The 22,637-nt window shown below is 34.1% G+C and overlaps 2 long non-coding RNA genes across 2 annotated transcripts in view; both read left to right on the top strand.

The window, feature by feature from the left end:
* The window catches only part of LOC128085730 (uncharacterized), a 388,537-nt gene that overhangs the window by 357,096 nt on the left and 8,804 nt on the right, over positions 1-22,637 (top strand). The gene's annotated exons all lie outside the window — the stretch shown is intronic.
* Positions 3,440-8,566, top strand: LOC128085726 (uncharacterized). The gene is made up of 3 exons (XR_008209064.1): positions 3,440-3,557; positions 7,314-7,513; positions 7,985-8,566. It is a non-coding gene; the product is annotated as an uncharacterized LOC128085726 (long non-coding RNA).

A 22,637-nucleotide genomic window follows, 5' to 3' on the forward strand; every position in this document is an offset into this window, starting at 1 on the left:
AGTGATTGCTATGGTAGCCTACTGCAATAAGAGATCATTTACTTGAACTCGTTTTGAAAGATTTGTCTTGGCATTCTGCATTAGCTTGGCACCTTTTCAGATGTTGACACTCTGAAGGGTAACTGTGAATTCATATCACATGAGAGACATCTTATTCATGAAATATTAGTAGTTTAAGTAAATGGAAAAGTATCTTCAGTGATTAACAATGATGAAGTCATGCATTTCCCATGAGTAATACATTAAGCTTCTTATTGTCTCTTCTGCAATATCTGCCTTTATATTTTTTTCCTGCTATCTCCAACCTGAAATGTTATTATTCCACATCCCAACCCATATAAGGTGCATTCATGACCTGTCACCATTTTTTTTTCCAGTGCAGAGTGACAATACCTCTAAATTATTTTCTGAAATTATCAAAGTTCAAAATTTCTGGACAATTTCCACATAGGTCATTCAATAGCTGATCATTCAAATACAAAGGGCTGGAGCTCTTCAGCATGGAGAAAAGAAAGCTCTGAGGTGATCTGATAGAGGCCTTTCAATATCTGTTGTGATAGAACAAGGGTAAAATATTTCAAGCTTAAAGAGGGCAGATTTAGGTTAGATACGAAGCAAAAGTCTTTTACAGTACAGGCGAGGCATTGAAATAGGTTGCCCAGAGATGTGGTGGATGCCCCATCCCTTGAGACTCTCAAGGCAAGGCTGGATTGCATATTCTAGGCAGCCTGGTCTAGCTGTGCATGTCCCTGTTCATTGCAGGGAAGTTGGACTAAATGGCCTTTGAACGTCCCTTCCAACTTTAAGGATTCTATGATTCTATGAAATACAGATACATATGTATTTTTCAACTTGCAGGTTCTGTCTACATCAGTGTTATGTATGTAGTAGACCTTAGTTTTGGTATCTGTTGCTGTGAGACAGATGGCAGCAGAGGGACAGTGACAAAATGGTGTTTTACTTCTTCATGGTGAAAGATATGCACATGTTGACATTTGTGCTTATTGAATGTTTGTGGAGACCAAACAGAGGATGTAAGCAAATTGAGATAGTGAGTGGTATATATAAGTATAGACAGTGATGTGAAAGACGAAAGACATGCCGGATGGCCATACAGATTTTTATGAATGTGGCATGCAGACTCTTGTTCATTGCTGACAAATATATATAGCCAATAGTGGTGACTGTGTTGAAAAATAATTCTTTGTAGCTGATAATTTTCTGTATCAAACTGAGCTGTTGTGATTCTTCAAGAAAATAAGTGGGAGGAATTACATTTGGAACAATCTACATATGTAGCTTCTTATATTATAATATACTTAGGAAACAATAAATAAATAATGTCACCAAAATGCTCTTGGCAAGGTCTTTCTCAGCTGGTTATAGAAAAAAACCCAACCACAAAGGTCCTCTCAGACCACCACTATACAAAGCATCTACACAAAGGCACAACCCCTAAACTGTCTACCTGGACAAGTGGTGATTTAATCTTTACATAGCATCTCCATCACCACTTTTAAATTAGGTGTGAAGATTTACCCATGGGCTAAGTAAATAAAATGATACAACAGATACAATGAGGTGAAACAGAGATGTTAGTTAAGCAAGTAATGTGAAAGTAAAGTTTCCCTACTTTTATTAAATATTTCTGAATACTGAATTAGATCATAGACATTGCTTATGTATATTTATTATGTTAAGGAATTTAGATACAATAACTGAACAAAGTTGTACAGTGACTATATATAAATATGGTTCCATGTGTACATGCACAGACATACATATCCAAATCTCTTTGCTGACTTGTCAGCAAAGAGAGTCTTTGTTTTCCTTCTTATGTTAGGAAATACTATTTTCCTGAAAGAGTGGTCAGGCACTGGAATGGGCTGCCCGGGGAGGTGGTGCAGTCACCGACCCTGGAGATGTTCAAGGAACATTTGGATTTTGTGTTGAGGGATATGGTTTAGTGAGAACTATTGGTGATAGGTGGATGGTTGGACTGGATGATCTTGTAGGTCTTTTCCAAACTTGGTGTTTTTGTGATTTTGTAATTGAGACTATCTGGGAATGAAAAAGGATTTTGGACCTATTTCTCAATTACAAGTAAAACCATACGAATTTGTTTTTTACTTCACATTTTTATATTTACCTTCTACTCAAGCCATAAATATTAATCAGAAAATAAGATAGGTAGATGTCTTTCATAAATACTCTTTTGCTGGAATGGAGGTTGAAATCCTCAGTTATAATTGCAATATTTGTTTAACTGACTCTTAATCAATAAATCACTAATATATGCTGTCGAATATAGTACAAACATTTTTGTCATTAAAAACCATTTTCTTCTCCACTTCTCCCCTTACTGTCCATAACACTTCTTTTTGTACTTTAAAAGCTTAATTCCTGTTTAAAAACAATTATGTTGTGAAGAGGAGCCTTCATTAGAATGAGATATGCCTAGAATTAAATGTATTGACCTTTTTAACCATTTTTGTTATATTTTTAATCTAAGAATAACTTGGAGTAACACTTCAAAAACAAAAGGAAACTTTAAAAAGAATAGGATGCTCTAAGAGATTAGGAAACTCTAAAAGCTAGAATATATGTAAGCATTGCATTATATGTTTATAATTTTACTTATAATGTAGGTCCCTGCAACGTATCCTATATACTTCAGGAATTTAGACTTCTAGTCATTTAGACTGTTAGACTTCAGTAAAAGTGGAAGGATCTATATTTTTCAGCTTTTATTAATTATTATTGCAAAGAGTGGCAAAATAACTTTGTGGAAGCTATTGGTTATCCCCGAACATCAACCTTTTAATTTGGTATAATTTTAAAAAGTAAAGTCATACCAGAACTTCAAACATGCAGTGTGGATTATAGCTCTATGCAACAGGAATTCAACTGGTAGCACTCAAGGATGAGTACCTGAAAGATAAACACTGTACGTTAATGAATATATTCACCAATTGCCAATGAAGAAATTGTTACAGTACCAGGTAAACAGAGAAAACTTTACATGCACTTATCACTCAGTTACAGTAAGGACTATGACAAAAAAGGTAAATTTTTGTTCTGAATCTACAGCTAACCAGCACTCTTAGTTTTAAGGAAATTACATCCACAGAGTAGTGTTTATTTTGTGAACCTGAGTATTAGCTAGTAAGGGAAAAAGAAACATGAAAGTTCTGATTTTAATTAAATGAATTGAGGGCCAGCAAAATTTCCAAAGTAAAATTTTTCTTTCTCAAGCTCTATATGATAGATATAGAAGACCATAATGAACTTTTCATGGGAATTTTTTTAAAAAATTAAACAAATATAAACTTGTTGATATTTACAATATGGTCATCATATTTATGTTTACATTTTCCTTCACTATCTTAGTAAACAGTTTTTATCGCATCTCATGAATTCTCTTTTGTTTCTAGTTTTCCCCTCACCCCACTTCTGGGAGAGTGAGTGAATGTCTGAGTGCTGCTGAGCTGCTGCAGGTTTAAATCACAACAGAAGGTTAATATGTCCTCAGTGTGCTGGATAGAACTTTTCTTGAGGTGAATCTTTCAGAAAATATATTATTAAAGGATTATTAAAATAATACTTTTGACTTCTGTAGAAACTTCAGGAGATACTGAGATATGCACTCTTCTTCAGGCGTGTGCTAGTCTTTGCCTATCCTAAAACACGTAGTGGGAACACTTACTGGGAAAAAAAGCACAACACAAAATAAGTTCTTTTTCCCCCTGGGGATGCAGAAGTTAATACTGTAAATTGAAAAAAAAAAAAAAGAAAAAAGAAAAAGAATTGCAACAGCTTATACATGATAAGTGACAGTGGTCTGTGGGCCCATAGCAACTCTTTAATTGTGCATTCGACATTCACCATTGCACGTATATATTTATATACATATGTCTCACTAAGACAAAAGTCTCAGTCTCTATGCAAAGAAATATTAAATACATCAAATATGATATGAGATCCAATTCATTTAACAGTGTGAACTTCTAATACAAACAAAATGCATAGCAGCCTGAATATAGAGCTCAGATTCATTCTCCTTTATTTAGTCAGACCTCTAAATATTTTTATTTATAAAAAAATAATCTTTTACAGTGGGTGTTAATGTTGATTTTCAAATAAAGGAGTGTGTACAAGCTATCATTTGATTAATGTGTGTGGATTAAATCCAAAAATATGTTCTCTTTGTGTTACTGGTCCAAATATTTACGATTATAAATAAAAAATATGTATTTTCGCAAAGCCCCTTGACAATGTTGCCTCAAAGGATAGATCTTCCCACATAGTCATTTCCAATAATATATATCGCAAACAACATAAAAGTGAGAGAAATGGCAGCAACTTATAATAATATTCAACTCATCCTTCATTTTCTGTCTTTAGTACTTGCAGAGAATTCAATTGTAAAGAACTATTATAAAGAGAAATTTGATGTCCATTCCTGGAAATGTATCCTTGAATTTGACCTTCTCTATGAACTTCTTTTCATAAACTGTCCACAAAACATACTGCATAAACTAGAGTATTTACTTCACAGCTAAGAAATCATTATTCTTCTCCACTTAACCACTAAAGATTATGATAAAATAACCATGTTTTGTAAAGTAAAGTAAAGTAAATATCAGGGTGTTAACAAATAAACCTTTTCACTCAGAAATGAATAGAACAAATGTATGGCTGGCATCCAGAAAAAGTTTTTGGAGACAGAAACAAATAAGCGAAAAACAACACTGATATCAAATATATTGCTCCTAGTAAGAACTTTAGAATAGCACGATAGTCCCATTTTTGCACCTGAAATACAATATAACAACTTATGATGAAAAATACACAAAAGTAAGCAGGAACTAGAAATAATCTAATATCACATACAATCTGCAGTGAGTCTTCAGAACAAGTAATGAAAGGCTTTGAAAAATAGGTTTCTTCCATGTTTGATACCTTAGAATGACCATAACATCTGTCTTGTTCTGATAGAAATTAGGAGGTGACATTTACTTTAGTGCACTATTTGTCGCGTACTCTGCTTGTCCAACTTCTCTCTTCAATGACACTTAACCACTGTCTTTCCCAAATACTGATCAGTTGACATATAACAGCCTAAAAAGATTCTTACTTAATCTAGTCAAGTCTTATTTAATCTAGTCTTTTGGTTTGCAAAGAACAGCGTACACATACTTCCAATAAAGACAAATTTACATTTTACTATGCTTTCATTTTTGAATTTTACGTCTGTATTAACAGAGCTGCATACAGATAAAATAGGAATTCACTGTTATTAAGGACTGGCATAGCTCTATTGTCACTGCTCAGCACCTATGGTGAAATGAGTCTTGGGCCATTCCAGGTTTAAAACGGTGTTCAATCAATTCTGTTTACTTCCAAAAGGAACAGTTTAGCTAAACATGATTTTACTGTATACAGAGTCAGAACAAACTTTCAAAATTTTTATGCTATAAAAGCATCATATCTATTCCTAAGAAGATGAATGACAGCATTTATTAGCTTCCTAATAATAAAGATAATTTTAAAATCACAGACATTACAATTAAAAAATAATCAGGAGTGAAAACTGAATTTTGAATTCTTCAGAAGTTTAATTAAAAGCAAAATAAAGGTATTTACATGATCTAGACAAAACTCGTGATACAAATAAGAAGAGTAAAATATTCTTCTTCTGACATATCTACCTCTATAATCATTTAAAGAAATAAAATCTGCATTCGATTCTATTACATAATGGAAAAAAAATAGAGACAAGTAACATTTTAAGTCATGTGAAGAAGAAAGCAAAAACCATCCATGATGTATACTCTAGTGTTGTGGCAGTGCTCAAGAATGACTCTGAAGAAGACCGAGTAGTCAATAAATAAAAGTGGACATACGCATCTCCCTTTTAGTGCTATTTAATATACTTCAAAACTCCCAATTCACATTCCATTTCTGAGAAAGGGATATTACTGCATCAAGAATGAGAGTATTCCTTAACTTGGACAAAATCCTTTTATGATTCCTTGTGTCAATAAGCTCATGACATGACTCACACGTATTTCTGTCCTTATAGAAGTACTGGTACAAACTCTCCGCCTCCAAAACACTGTAGTTCTACCTGACTAATCAAAGATATATAGTGGGTAAAAACTTCTGGATTCATCATACAGGTTTAAACTCCACAGGAGTCATAAGACTTTTCTCTAGAGATGTTTTGGAAATAACATTTTTCTGCTTATACCATAACATTTAATATCTTTTGTCACCAACTAGCAGATAACTCATAATATAACTTTCATAGTGAGAAGGAAGATACCCAAAAAGGATGAAAAAATATTTTTTTACGTACACAATTAAGAGACCCAGCCATGGACACAAATTTTTTTTCAACCTCTCAGTAAGAGAACTTTAGCAATGCTTCTGTGCTCAAAACTGTGGCAGGCATTCATTTAAAGTTTATTGATTTGTGAAAGCATGTATAAACTTGTAACTTACAGAGGTGTGAAAAGTCTTTAACTGATGTAATGGTTATAGTTTGACGTTTTCTTTAGATTTTTGCTTGTAAAACTAGCACTGCTGACTACAGAAAAGTTCTGAGCAGATGTTTGTAACTCAAGCAACACTGGTATTACTACAGTTTAAAACACAGTATGTCTTTGAACCTTTCCAAGAAAGTATATTATTCAGGAGCCACCATGTATAGACAGTATTTATGTCCAACTTACAATGAGGGCATTTAGACTTCTGTAAGTTTCAGTATAGCTCAGTAAGTTCATAGTTCAGTAAAGCATGGATAAAAGAGCTTTTCTGAAGTGAATGAATTCTCTGTCTTTTAATAATTTCTTCCCAGTTAAATAAGCAGAACAAACTCAGTGAATAATAAAAAATAGATAGAGCAGTCTTCAGAAAAGGAACTGCAAAATGACCTGAACTAAAGGATTTTCAGAACCAACTCTTTACTTCATATTGTAAACATTCATACAGACCTTCAAATAAACTGTTCATCAAGGGGTCTTCAGAAATAAACTTTGGAAATATTTTCTATGATTTTCCTAATTTCCGTTGTCTAAACAAAACAAAACAAAATGCTGTGTATATATTCCTGAGGCACTCGTCCTTTATTAAAAATGTACTCTAGAAGAGGAGAGGAAATGTTATCTAACGTATGAGGGCTGCTCCAAAAGTAATGTCTCCTATTCGATTACATTGGACTATGATATTAGAGGGGGATGCTGATTGCATGGCAGTAGAGGTTGAACCTTTCCACCAGTATTTCATTACATTTTGTCCCTGCGTGATAGATGGCAGCAGAAGGCCAGTCTGACAAAATGGTATCTGACATGGAAATGCGGTGAAGCAAAGGTGTGTCATTGAATTTCTTCATGTGGAAAAAAATCGCGCTTATTGGCATTCACTTATGCTTGCTGGATTGTTTATGGAGACCAAAGAGTGTATGTGAGCACTGCTTTTCTTCAGAGGAGACATCAAAGTTAAAGACAAGGTATGTTTTGGACTGCTATGCATGGATGTCACCTCTGCTGCTGACACCTGTTTTGGTGCATATCTCACGAATGATTTCCTCTGATTTAGGTACACAAGAGCTCTTCAGCTGTGTCCTAGGCTGTGTGTGCCCCTTGAACTTTTTATTTTCTAGTAAGCAGATTACTGATTACTGGGAATCACAAAAGCACTCACGTATATGTATATATATGTTTTTCTTTCATTTCGATTTATCTACTATTATATGTGTATATATATATATTAATATATATGTATATATAAATGCTACATATTCAATTTACAGAAGGATAGCTCTCATTCCTAATAAACTCCTGTAAAAACTTCTTCCTCAGGATTCACAACATAATAGAGAACCCAGATCTAATACAAATATTTATAATCCTCTGTTAAAATAAGTATCACCGTTTTCCTCAGAAATCTCATGTATCTTTCCATTTTGCTTCACTTCTAGTAAACCTATTACAGAGGAGTAGCAGAGATGTACTACCAAAAGACTATCAATTCATTATAGGGACTTGTCAAGAACCTGCAGGAGCTGAGCTGGTGACAGGATGCCAGCAGCTTCCCACCTCAAAACAAGTGCAAACAACTGCAAGATGGGAGTGGAGTAAGTGGACCATGGGTCACATGAGCCCTACATCTGGGATGAGGACTACACACATCTGAATGCTGGAGTTTCTGACAGACTATTTTCTTACACCCTGCTGAAGAACACAGTAATAAGAGAATCAACTGGCCAGTAGCAATCATCTTGAATATTTTGAAAGGATATGCATGCTTTCTAGTTCTCTTTTTTTTCCCCCAACATATTTCTATGTGGACTCTGTGAAAGCAATGGATACAACTCCAGTTTTTGGAAATTACCATGAAGAGAAAAAAAAAACAAAAACAAAAACAACCACGTTATTTCAAATGTATATGGTTGATATAAAAGAGATATAGATTTGAATACATACGTCAAAAAACTGAGGCTGATTAAAGGTTTGGACTTCAATGTATAACAATTTATAACTTGATTTTAAGACTGTTGGGTTAGCATGTTTGACTTTACAATGGATTAATCTCAATGTGTTTATCATTTCTTTAAGTAAACTTATAGATGAAGTTATCTCTGTGGTTCCTTAGCAGTTTTATACAGCCCGTATCATTTTCTAATTTCAGTTCTTAGTATCCCAAACTATTATGAGGACAACTGGGATAGCTCCCCCTTGGAAGGTTCTTGTTATCATGTTAATGTCTTAGAAGAAGCTAAAAGACAGATAAAAAATTAAAATTATTCATCTATGTATGGAATGCAGTATCTAAAAATGGAATGGGAAAAGTGTAAACTCTACAGTGTATCAGTCCAACAATTGCTTCTTCCACTTTCCCTGGATAATTTACCTATCACTGATTATATATTCATAAAAGTTAAAATGCACACCATGGGAAGGAAGCTGGTTCCTATAATGAATATTTTCCATAAGCGAATGGGATAAACACATCTCAGATGAAACCAAAACTCAGTCCAAAGCACTTGTGGTCCACTATCTGAGATAAAGCCTTGAGAAAAACATTTCATTTTTTTCAAACAGATCATTTATCACTGATGTATTTTAAGACATACAAACATAGAAGGTGTTACTATGTAAATATAATTATATAATACTTACAGGGAGTGAAATATTCAAAAAGTTGAGAGGGTAATTTATCTACTTCAATATATTGTAATATAAGACAGTTGCTATTAAAGTGACAACTAGCTGTTTCCCTTTTACCATACTATTATAGATTCACACACAATCCTAGGTGTATATGATTTGGGATTACTGAGATATCATACTGAGTTATTACTTTTACCTCATATTTACCTGAATTTGTTCTCCCCAGATAAGAATACAGCATATAAACAAGACCATAATCTCTCCTTCCAGTAAGTAACAATGTTATCCCATTTTTTGCATACATCTTCTATGATATGATATATATATGATCTTCTACAATAACCTATCGAGTACATAGTATAAGACTGTACAAAGGCTCAAAAGAAAAGGAAAAAATACAAAATGATAAGTGATAGTATTAGTGTAGCAGGCTCGGAAACAGATTTTGCCTGACAAATTAGACTTCGTTCCAAGTTCAGATTTGATGTGTAAATAAATTGAAAGAATAAAGTGATGTGAATTACATCATCTCTCACTCTCTCAATTCATAAATAATGCCAGCTTATCCCCTTTAGAACTTAACAACTGGTACAGAAATGTTATCTACATCTTCCCGTTTTGATTCCTTGCCTATCACATTCATTTTAAAACACTGCAAATGCAGTGAGATAAAATGACAAGCAAACTTATATGTAATCCTATTCTAATCCTATCCTTTATTTTAAAATTCAGTTTCTTTTCTTTCTTTAGAATCATTATAGAGTACAAAATTTGTGCTAATAACTTCAAAGCTTATATAATTTTCATTGTTTCCAAACAGTTACTAACGAGGGAGTACAGAGTCAGTTCAGTGTTAAGAAAGCATTTAATCATCCATGAAAAATATGGAAAATATTATAATGAAATAAATTATTGTTTTAACATGATTAGTTACCTCTAATTAAAAGAGAAGCCAATTCAACTGTTTTCTCCCATAAATTTTCATTTTGTTACTTTTACAGAAAATATTAAAGTTTCAGTAAATCATTTACAGTTCTACACTTCTGTGTGCACACAAATCCTCTCGTAATTTTCTTTCAAGGATGATTTATCAGACTGTGTCAGCACTATGAGCACTTTGCCAGTATAGACAAGTAGAACATTATCACATGCCAGCAAAAACCTTTTTGGGAACTGCATGTTATGATCCACCCTAAGTTTTCCCCACTCTTCAGTGAAACTACCTATGTTGACAAAACAGCTTTTAATCTGCACAGCTAAGATAATTACTGATTACATTTGTTCATAACCTCTAGCAAAATATATTTGCTAAAGTCTGTATTATGGATATGTTTCAGCTTTTACAGTATGACAGCTGCTCCAGAAGCAATGCCTCCCATTTTTTTATGTTGGCCCACGACATCACAAACAGATATTGGTTGCATGGCAGCAGAGGTTGAACCTTCCTAACAATATTCTGTTGCATTTTGTTGCCATGTGCCAGATGGTAGCAGAGGTGTAGTCTGATAAAATGGTACCTGGCACGGAAATGCATATGAAACAAAGGTGTGCAATTGAACTCCTCTATGCTGAAAAAATTGCATCCATTGAAGTTCCTCAGTGCTTACTAAACACTTACGGAGACCAAAAAGTGTATGCGAGCACACTGAGGAGACAGGTGGTGCGTTTCAGTAGTGGTGACAGTGATATCAAAGACTAGCCACCTTCCAAACCGCCATGCAGATTTTTATAGGTGCAGCATGCAGACTCTTGTTCATTGCTGGCAAAAATGCATCTCTGGGTGATGCCCATTTTGAAATATGTTATTTTGTAGATGAGATTACTTTTTTTTTTAATGAAATGATGCTCCTGTGTTCTTTGTATCTGTTGCAGTTTACTTGGAAATAAATAGGAGGCATTACTTTTGGAGCAATGTACATGTAATATGTGTAGCTGTGCCACTGCAGCTCATAAGAAATAGGAAAGACAGGTAGTCTCACTTATTCCCCCAAACACAGTAGAATCTTGTCCAGACTGAACAATCACAGCTTCTTCAGCCACTCCCCATAAGGCCTGTGCTTCAGACCTCTCACCAGCTTTCTCGCCCTTCTTTGAACCCACTCCAGGGCCTCAATGTCTTTCTTGCAGCAAGGGGCCCAAAACTGGGCACAGTACTTGAGGAGCAGTCTCACCAGAGCTGAATACAGGGGGACAATCACTTCCCTGTTCCTGCTGGCAACACCATTCCTGATGCAAGCCAAGATGTCATTGACCTTCTTGGCCACCTGGGCACACTGCTGGCTCATGTTCAGCCGAGCATCAGTCAATATACCCAGATCCATTTGCTCTATGCAGTCTTCCAGCCAACCCGCCCCCGGCCTGTAGCATAGCCTAGGTTTGGTGCAGCCAAAACGAAGGACGTGGCATTTGGCCTTGTTGAACCTCATCCCATTGGCTTGAGCTCAGCTATTCAGCTTGTCCAGATTCCTCTTTAGGGCCTCGCTACTCCCAGGCAGATTGACACTTCCAGTCAACTTGGTGTCATCTGCAAACTTAATGAAGGTGCACTCAATGCCCTCATCCAGGTCATCAATAAAGATACTGAAGAGGACAGGCCACAGCACCAACCCCTGGGAAATGGTTTTTAATGTTTATACCCTAAGATACAAAGTAATTTAAATGACTAGTGAAATGGTCAAATGTATTAGATGTTTGAGGAGGAGAGAAATCCAAATCTGTTTTACAGAAATGAAAACTATGTATAATTCCTTATCTTTATAGGTAATATTCTTGAATCCTAAAACATGACTATGATTAATTTTTGCCTGTCTCTTTAGTAAACTATTTCAGTGATCCTTCCAAAATACTGGAAAACAGGAAAGAAACTATATGAACAACAGACAAGAATAGATGGAAAGTAATTTTTGCAGATTTCACGGAGGGTTATTTGTTAAGATAGGTTGTGGTTGTACACAATGATCTTTAATGCATTTTCCAATCTGAACAATTCTGATTCTATGATTTAACAATTTACTTTATGTAGTTTTTATTTGCATTACTCTATAAGCCTTTCCCTGAAGAGAGAAGATATTACATGGTTAACTGTGTCTGAAGTATGTTAGCTGTTTCACTGTGTAGAAGAAATAGAGGATTAAAATTAGGATTAGTACATGATTGTTCTCAAAGTATGTAATCCTTTCTATTGCTGTGATTTGGAAATATCTTGCATGTACTTTTGTTGTCTGCTTTCTTTTAGGCATTTTCCTAAAGTAGAATTTGGAAGTTAGGAAGCAGTGATGCTAAGAAGCTTGTTTTTTGATTTTTGGTTTTGGTTTGGGGTTTTATATTTTTGTATAACTTTCCTTAATAGGAATATTAGTTTAAGCAACAAATAACAAAGCACTTCATGAAGAAGAAATAAGTGATCCTCTAGAGAGAGAACAAACAATTCGAACTGGTGAGGAGAATTAGTTCTCCAAATATGTATGTCTTTAGATGTTCTCAACACACGTTGTCATAAAAACACAGGGATCTCTTGTGTTTGCTAGACTATCCAAAAGAACTAGGAAAAAAGTGTGCAAAAATCTATGATGGAAAAGCAAATTAATTACTTTTTCCTTCATCCTGTAGGCCTCAGCCCTAACACTAACTCAAGGATAGTATGGTATGAAGATGAGTTTTCCTTGTATAGGACTATGGGAATACAAGAAGAATTAGACCTGGTAAGAAAAACTGACTCATAAGCTGATCTTGAGGCTTAGTGCAGAAGTTTGCAATTTCTGTGATAACACATTGGGTCATTTGCAAATTCTGCAAAAGAAGCAATTTGCTTAGGCTTTTATCTAACACCTGGAAAGCAAGCTCTTTAGCAGTTTAATAGTTTATTGACTATTAACACTGGACCAGTCAGAAAAATTAAGGTAAATCCACCAAAACTTAAAACAATTTTCATAAGTTAAAACGTGTTAACAGTCTTCACATTTGTTCTCATTTAGTATCAAAGAGTTACTTACTCCTACAAAGATCTTTTGATTACTGAATGCAAGTGTAAGGTAATTACATAGAATAACCTTGCACTGTGAAATGTTCCTAAATATCTTCATACAGACAAGTTGATAATTATCTTGTGAGGCAGGGTTACTCTTCCTGTAATACAGTAATGATTCCAATTAAAACAATATTTCAAAATTTAACCAAATTAAAAAGCATTTAGTAATTAAATTAACTGATAATAAGTGAAAGAAAGGAGACTACTGGTTTTTTTTGTTTGTTTTTCGTGGTTCTGCCTTTTAGTGTTTTCTGTACAACAATAAATTGCACTCCAGTTCTTTGCTTCAGTTGACATTACTTTCAAAATTTGGAGTACTGTCTGCTTTCAGCCATGAAATTAATTTCAGAACTGTAGCATTAGCAAGCCATTACAGCTCTGCAGGTATTAAGTTATTGTGCTTGTTTACCTCCAAGAAATTTTAATTTAGTTTTTAAATGGGCATAACATTTCATGATATCATCCCTCAACATCCAATATTGTCCTACAGTCATGTCATTTCTTATATACAGTTAAGTGTTCTGTAAGATAATGTCTTCATCACAGGATCTCATAAGGTTGCAATGGACCACCACATTCAGCAGAAAGCCTGATTCTCAGGATATACACAAGATGTTTTAAGTAATTTGATTTCCAATCAATTGAAAACAAAAAAAATCCAGATCCTGATTTTGGTTGTAAACAGCTATGCCATGGTTTTAGTCATAATCAGCCAACTTTTTTATTTGTATATGCTCTTCATATTACTCAGTTCTTCTTTTCTCTTGTGTTTTAAGAATTTCACATCCAAGAGTTATTTTTGTTTAGTAACGTTGGTCTAGATGCCTGTAATTGAGATTTAAGGAGCAGATGAAATACAAAAACATTTGCCTGAAAAACTGACAATCTGACCCAGTGCTGTCGCATAGAGCACATAGAGCTGGGAAAGCAGCCTTAAGCATATTTTAAATAGTGCCTGGCTATGCAGTAGTGACACAACTTTTCTTCTGTCACAGAAGCCTATGTACCACTCAGAATTGGTTAACATGTTGTTCAGCTGCATCTGGAAGTGTGACTGAACACTGAGGAACAATGATATGGAGCTCACATAACCTCTTTGAAAAATGTTCAAGGTCTAGCCTAGTTTGGATCCAAGAAAAGAGAGACCCAAGGAAATGCAATGCAAGCAAAGTAACAAGAAGATACCTGGTACAAAAATAAATAAATAAATAAATAAATAAAAATAAAAAAGGTTTAGTGTTTCCAACTCTCTCATAACATACTGTTCTACCTAAAAATACATAGCATACAAATAATGTGTTAGTTTCTCTCTCTTCTCAACAATGTAGTTGGTTGTTATGTTCAGACACTTTTGTCTGGAGGTGCTAGATAGACTGAGTCCTCCCAATCTCAACTGTGTCCTGCCTGATCCCATAAGATTTCAGTTCAGTTTTCTTCTGTATCACTTTCGGTTATCACCCAGATCAGAAGAAAATAAAAAAAAGTAAAAACATGCAGTCGAAAATACAAGAGTCACAACTTTTGGAAAGTCTCTCTGAAAAATGTTTAGTTGCAAGAAGACATCTCTAGAATTTAAGATCAATTTTCTCCTGTCTCTATCAAAGTGTGATTGAGATTTAGTGGTGGTGACTATACATGGAGCCGTAAAATCCTTTTCCTTCCCTCACTTACCTCCCCAACACACCCTTTCACTGGGCACAGTGTTTCGTAAGGATTTCTGATAGAAGGTTCTGCTAAAACAGAGATGGTGATGTGGAGGTGAAGATGCTCGGCCTTCTTTGTCCTTCTGATAAATTTCTATAGCCAAGTTTTCTCTTTGCATTGTAATCATCTGCAGCTGATTTCCTATTCTCCCTTCACATCTAGATTTTTTTATTCTTTTGTTATTCTGTGATCAGCAAAAATTTTAATCATGTAGTATGTAACTAGTTCACATGTTACTCCTGTGGGCAAAATATCAAGTATCTACATGGGCTATGTGCCAGATTGATAGAGAAGATATTCCGGGCTTTCATCTGAAGCATGCAATAAGAGCTCTTGACCCACAGATGTTTCTTTACTACCTAAATTAGATATAAAATCCTGGCTTATTAAGGCTTAGTTTGTTGTATATCACAGTTGAACATTTACCTCTTCGTATTTCATTACATGAAAATAGAACAATTGTGTTCACATTTTAAAAATGCTAAAGTATATTTAGAAAATGCTAAAATATATTGACTTAATCCTGCATAAACATGGTGGCAAATGTAAGAAAAGGAGATTTATAATTAATTCAAAATAGACATTCTTAGCATGAGGAAGATTATGTTGAGATGAGGGAAAAAGCAGAGTTTTATTGAGCTATTTCAGAAGTTTAGTATGCTGATATTCTGCATAAGTGCAGACTGCCACACAAGCCTAGTTGCACATTCCTCTAAGCATATCATGTATAGAAACGCACAGCACACTGTAGATGCACACACAATGAATGCAAGTAACATGGCAGACAACCTCCATTCTATGTGAAACAATTGATCCTCTTTCCTATATTTCTTGGAAGTATAAATACCCATATACATTTCAGTAATAGCACAGTAATTTTGGAAAATTTTATTGGAAAAAAAGATGAAAACAAGTGTGTCTAGTTTCTTCCTCTCACCTCCTCCTCAGATGTCAACACTGTCATCTCATTTCTCATGCCCCTACTCCTATTTTCTCCTCTCTGCTACTTGGGAGATGCAGCTGCTCCAGCTGAACTTGTTCTGGACCTTGAGAACCACCATTATTGCCCATTGGCATTCTAACAAAAAACAATTACATAAGTGGAAGAACAGCTTCTAGTACTTATATATATTCACACAGCCCTATGTATCAGCTTAAATCTCTGTGAGCGTGTTTTAATTCTGGAGTTAAATAAGTTGTTCTGTGGATATGCTGCTGGTAGGTGGAGGAACCATAATTAGAAAGTAGGTAGCAGGATTTCTGACTGCCTGTTGTGCTTTTATCACACAACTCTTTCCATCAGATCAAATGTCTCCTTATGGCTGTATAGTATACAAACTGTAATGTCTCATGTCTCTTAGACAGGTGGCAGAGACAGCAACATGTTATTAAACAGTGTATACTGTCTATATAAAATACACAGAATTAAAACTGAGAAAAATAAACTGTCATGTATTGATCTGAAAACTCCAAATTATTAAGTCTTGGTAAGATTAATTCTACCTGTGAGACTCTTATGTATCTAGACAACATGGATTTCATAACATTTGGGTGCTTGAAGTAAATGTGCTCCAAACTCAAGTCTAGTTGTAATTTTCTTCTAGAAATAATTAATTTTTTTATTAAAAAATCAGCTCAATCAAGATTTGAGAGAAACAAAAGATTGCTGACCAATGTATCTTTCCTTTTAGGAATTTTTACTATATTCTGTACAGTTCGATATGCTGTTTTTATATCACCTTATCAAATTAAGGTTCAAATCCATCATCTTATTTAGATACACAGAGTTTTTCATTTCATTTTGATATTGTGTCTAAGTCCTTTTAAAGATCCAAGTTCTTTTATTAATGATTTTCAGTTTTTATATGAACACATCTAATTTTTTACTTCCCAAGTATCTGGAAATCTAGGTTCAGATCTTCAAATGCGAAGCTCAAATTAATTTTCAGTATTACACATGGTTAAACAAGTGTACTAGTTATCTGTTGTAGAAATTTGAAAATGTCCAATATAAAAACTGTTTCTGAAAATTAGTTACCCATTTTTCAGATATGGCTTTCAACAAATAGTTACTGCTGAATCTGTTGACTTCTGATGCTATTTTTCATAAAATATAATAATCAAATCAGTACTCATGCTAATGCACATTTCATAACATTTCCAATGCTTAGCCTAGTGAGAGACTACATAAAATGAGATTCTTAATTTCTCAAAAGCCATGATTGCATTTTTAAGAGAAAATCTGATGAGAATATAATCTAATTGACATTGATCTGTGAGATGGAGTTTTATGAGACATTACACAATTTCAGTACATCACAAAAAAGATGCATTGGTAACAGGGATGTAGATAGGTATGTTTTATGTTTCCTTTTCAGACTGCCTATGTGTCTTTTCTTTATCTTTCTACTAAATTCCTGCATCTTGTACTTAGTGCACATAGAAGCAAGATTCATGAAGAACTGATAGATTATACCACAGAACAAGCTGAAAATTAAGATGCATATGCTCAGCAGCAGAATCTTCAAACAACATTTGAGTTTTTTGTTAAGTTTCCAGACTCTAACCAATGACAAATGACTTCATTTGGATTGAAGAATGTATACAAAATATAAGTGATAGAGTGTAAATTAGCAGATGACAACAACACACAAACCTGAGATATTTGTGGATAGGGAAATTTATCCTGTAATAAAGGGTTTTGTTCATCCTGTTGCTTGATGATTTGACAGGTTCTCAAGGTAAATGTTAAGTGTTAATGAACGTTAAGAAACTTAACAACAATTTAAATTATAAAATTAATGCTAGTAACTTCCGCAGAAGTTTTGTTCAGGCAAAGAATGCAAACCTGAACCTCAAATACTGAATGATAATTAAAACTAATCTGGAAATTCCCAGCACACTCAGAACAAATTAACTTAGTTACTTCATATACGAGATGTAGTACTGTACCAGCAGCAACCCAGGATTGCTATTGCCCTCTGAATTCAGTAGTCACATTTAAATAGCATGCATCAATCAGATGCACACAAAGTCTGACCCTGTTTGTAATCTGTCAGAAAACTCTCAAAAAAGTGCTATCTATCCTGAGGTACAGCTGCACACTGCATTTTCTCTTATTATTATTATTTACTAAATTAGAAAGGAAACTCAAATGAAGTAAACAGTTTACAGTCAACCTTTTAATAATCTGATCTTTAAAGCATTTTTAGAGACTTGTTGGTGTAGAAAAGCGAAGTTCTTGCTAAAATAACCTTTATTTCCTTAAGATTGCAGTACCAAATTATCTCACAGGGAGTTTCTTTGAGCCCTTTAAAACAAATTGTGCACTCTCAGCAAAAGGCATATTTGTATTCTGCATTGCAAAGTTGGTATTATACCATAATCATTACCATGATGAGACCTGATGGGCATAACCTGCCAGAAAATATTTGATTTTTTTTGGCTTACTTCCTCCATTTTTCACCTACCCCCCTCTGCTCTTTATGGTTTGTATTTAAACAGAGAGCAAATCACACATTTTTGACAAGCAGCAACTAGGGTCAAAAACAACCTTCATATCCTTCCTAGCTTTCAACTGCTTCAAAGAACATGGCTTGTTTCATCTCATCTCTAGGAAATTAGCCAAATGGAACATGCCCTTGGTAAGAGCTGCCTCTGATCTGATGAGCCTACATCCATTCCCACATGACAGGCTCTTCCTCCCCTTTCCCTAACTGAAAATGCACTTTTATGAAGTTTTCAAAGAAAAATAATTTAAAAACTGTAAAACATCAAGTTTTGTTTTGTTTTGTTTTGTTTTTTTTTTTTGTTTTTATTTTATTTTATTTTATTTTATTTCATTATAGGACCATGAGAGTTTGGAATCTGAAAGAACTAAGAAATAGAAAAAAGTTATTTTTTCCTCTGGAGCATGAAGAAGTCATACCAGCATTGCTAATGCAAAATGGGCTGTTTCACAGTATGTGTGCCAGGGCTAACTGACTGAAATAGGCTGAGTCTCAAAAAAAAAACCAAAAAAAAAACAAAAAAAAACAAACTCCGATTCCTAAGAAATTCAAAATGGCAAGTCCAATTTAACTTTAAAGATCAGATGCAGGTTTTTACAAGTTGAAATTATTTTGCTGCCTTCATAAAAATGCAAAGGAAAATTTAACATTGCACCCCATCCTTATATTTTAGCAGCATATATATTACCCTTGTCAGTTACTTATTGCACTAGGTGTACCACTTCAGAATCACAGTAAGCTTGAGGATTGCCCTCTCAATGAAGAATTCAGCACTGCTCATAGAAGCTAAACAAAGTTGTTTAAATTTTACTATCTACTAAAGTATTCAGATACATACATTGTTTTATTAAGGAAATACAAGTTGGAGACACTGCAGTTCAAAATACCAATATATATAAAATCCTGTCTTCGATACTTCTTGCTGGCTAGAAAGTAAATCCTTTCACGTTCTTTCTCTACATTCCTGGGCAGCTCTTCAAAGATTTTTACTGCCTATTTTTCTTTCCTTATTTAAATAATAATTCGACGTTATGAAGGATACACTTCCTGTTCTCTGGGAGAAACTGGGGCCACCATCTTTTTGTGTAACAAATTATGTTCTTTTATAGAGGTACCACCTAAAAATAAAACACCTTTTTTTGAACTCAAATTACATTGAAAAAAAAAATAGCACAAAAAAACTCTGTGTATGATTCATCATAGTTTTGTTTGGCACAGTAGGACCAAGGCAGGAAATCAACATAGTTAAACACAAAAAGAAACTCACCATTTCAGATGGAATATTTCTACTTTCTGTCCACCTTCTTGCCCTTTTTCTTTTGAAAAGATTTGAATTATTCTTCCCAAGTTTCTTCTGTAAATTCTTATCATAAGCTTTTTGTCTATTTAGATTGATTACTTCCTTTTCATAATGGCACAAGATCATTGACTTCCAAACTCTCTTTCATGGACAATTTTGTCACCCACTTGATCAATTTTGACCCACTTGATGACTTGATCAAGTTGCCCATGGCCTTATACAACATCCAACAGCTTATACGTACTTCAAATGTAGTAACTGATCTAACAAAAGATGTTAAAGATAAGGTAGAATTGCAAGGAATGGAGTCTCTGTTATTTTAAAAATGCAGCTACAGTAGTAATAAAACACCCTCTTAAAATGTGATCTATTAAATATACCAAAAATAACCTTTTACAATGAACATTCACACATAGGTTGGTTAGGAGATGCTATTAGAAAACTGATGCAAGACATTCTCCACAACTTCCATATATCTGTAGACTATAAGGATAAAGGATTCTGAAAAAAACATCATAGCTTTAAGCATATGTATGAGACTCTAGTCTTATATTAATATTATAAGACACTTACTATGATAAGGTCTAGAAAATTAATATTCTTTTACAGATACTAGGTAATTTCAAGACATTAAAAGAACATTCACACATAAGTCATTTTCATTGGTTAAATCTAATTCCAGCACAGTGCATTCTTCCTTGATTGCTCAGTTCAAGGTAAACAGGAAAACTTGGTGAACTTATGTTTCTTTCTTTTTTTTTTTTAATAGAGAATATCATAATAGAGATGTTTCAGTGATCTCACCCATTCTACCTCCTCTGTACTCTATGCCTCTCATTTCTTCTTTGAAACCTACTTCTATGGCTGACAGAGTAGCCATGACTGTTCAGGTTTTAGTTTCCACTGTTATAACCAGCTATGTTTAATAAGGTCAGCTATGACTGTTCTTCTAACTGATCTGTCCACTAAAACAAATATAGATTAACAATTAACTCAGAGACCACAGAAGAGTCATTTGCTAGCAACGACTAGCAACAATATAGTTCAGTATATACAAACTCAATTTAGAAATGATTGTATAAGCCATTACTAATTCTCTGAGTCACCTAGTCAGCTCTCCATTGAGTCTTAGATAATATCTTGTAGCTGAACTCAGAACTGCTAACATGAATTTACAGCAACTTCTCACCTAACAATTAGTCATCTCCACTCTGTTGAGTGTAAATTTGATATGAAACATTCCTTGGTAGTTTCTGCCCCCATACAGCCTACAAAACTTCTGTTCTGCGTGAACACTCAACTTCTTGAATGTTTCTGTAGCTTTTTGAAGGAATAAACTTATTCAGATGAGCAAAACGAAGCTCATACTTGTCCCAGTTCTTATTTGCCTTGAATCCTAAGTACAAAGCCATATAAATGACTATGACATAGATGTGACAGAAACTGATGTCAGTTTGATGTGCTACCTTTCACAAAAGTAAATAACTATGTAGTGTGAGTGCTGAAACAAGTTCAGTCACTACATAGTACATTTTTTTTTTTTTATAAAAAGCAATGAGATTCAAGATCAAAGCTCATGTTAAATTTCAGATAAATGAATTACTTTCAGAAATATAAAGTGCTTCATTAGTCAGTGAGAGATAATTTATGAAATCTAAACTGAAGATTTTATTTTGGAAAGATTAGCCATACAGATCTAAAAAAAGAAAAACTGAGCCTCTACTCCCCAATTACCACAGTGATTAACAATCTGTAGGCTTTTTTTCTTTCCTTATTAGCCTTGGTATTTACTGCTCTCTAACAAAAAAGTAACAGCAAGCTCACTGTCATAGAGACTGTCTTAATCCTTGCCAGCCTGCAGGGGTCTGCTACTTACACCCCCAAGCCATCAATCTGATCTTAACAGGCCACTTGGTTTTGATGCATCTCATCAGCTTTGGCAAAAAACTTTCCAGTAGAAAGGTGGAGAGTAAGAAACAGCCTCTCGTGTTTATAATCCAGACCATCTTTATGATGAAGACTCAAATAACCCTGCTTTATGACTCGTCATGTTTTTCTAATAACTTATTTTGACCAATTTCTAGGCATTCAGGCATGATATCACACTTATTCTGCCATGTTATTAGAAAATGTATTGTGCATTCTATGCAGACTTGAAACATTATTTCCTATAGAAGTTCCCTCTATTTTAAAAATATGATTTATTTTGTTCCTATAAGAAGAACTGTAAGAAGGAGTCTACATCTGGCAAATTTGTTACATTTTCTTATATTATAACTACCAACTTTGTAACACTGACCTATTTCTTTTATTATAAGCACTATATTATTTATTACTTCAGATGTTTTGGTGTTCCCCACACTAGCCAGGATTAAAGTTTGTTTCCTAATTCAGTGAGAAAAACATTAAATAACTTAGTACTAACAACCTCTCAATTATATCCACAATATAAAAACAATCAACATAGCATTATTATTCCTATTCATATCTACATCTAAAATCAATTAACAATTTGTACCATGGCTGACTTTGTTCTTCTGAATGTACTGTGAGAAATCAATCGCGTAAATATAGAACACAACTCTAAAGAAATTTACTGTAGAGTAAAAGGCACTACTGGATGTAAATTGTTCCCAAGATATAAACTTAATCCATGAAATGATAGAGGGAGCTGATAGCTGGGAATCTGAGAAGTGAAATACAGCTATATGTACAATGTATTTCTACTAGTTGATAGAAGTAATGAAAATAGAGAGTGGAATAATAGTCTAGAGTTATGATTACTACAGTGTAGGATTTTATGACTAAGATATACCTACTAGTTAGTCAGTCTGTTTCCTCTAATGTCTTTGAAGGATACAGACAGGCAGCTGAATCTTAAACACTTTTACATTCCTCCTGAAATACTTTTAGCTCCAGGA

Source organism: Tympanuchus pallidicinctus, unplaced genomic scaffold, assembly GCF_026119805.1.
Source record: "Tympanuchus pallidicinctus isolate F22 unplaced genomic scaffold, pur_lepc_1.0 scaffold3, whole genome shotgun sequence".
NCBI lineage: Eukaryota > Metazoa > Chordata > Aves > Galliformes > Phasianidae > Tympanuchus > Tympanuchus pallidicinctus.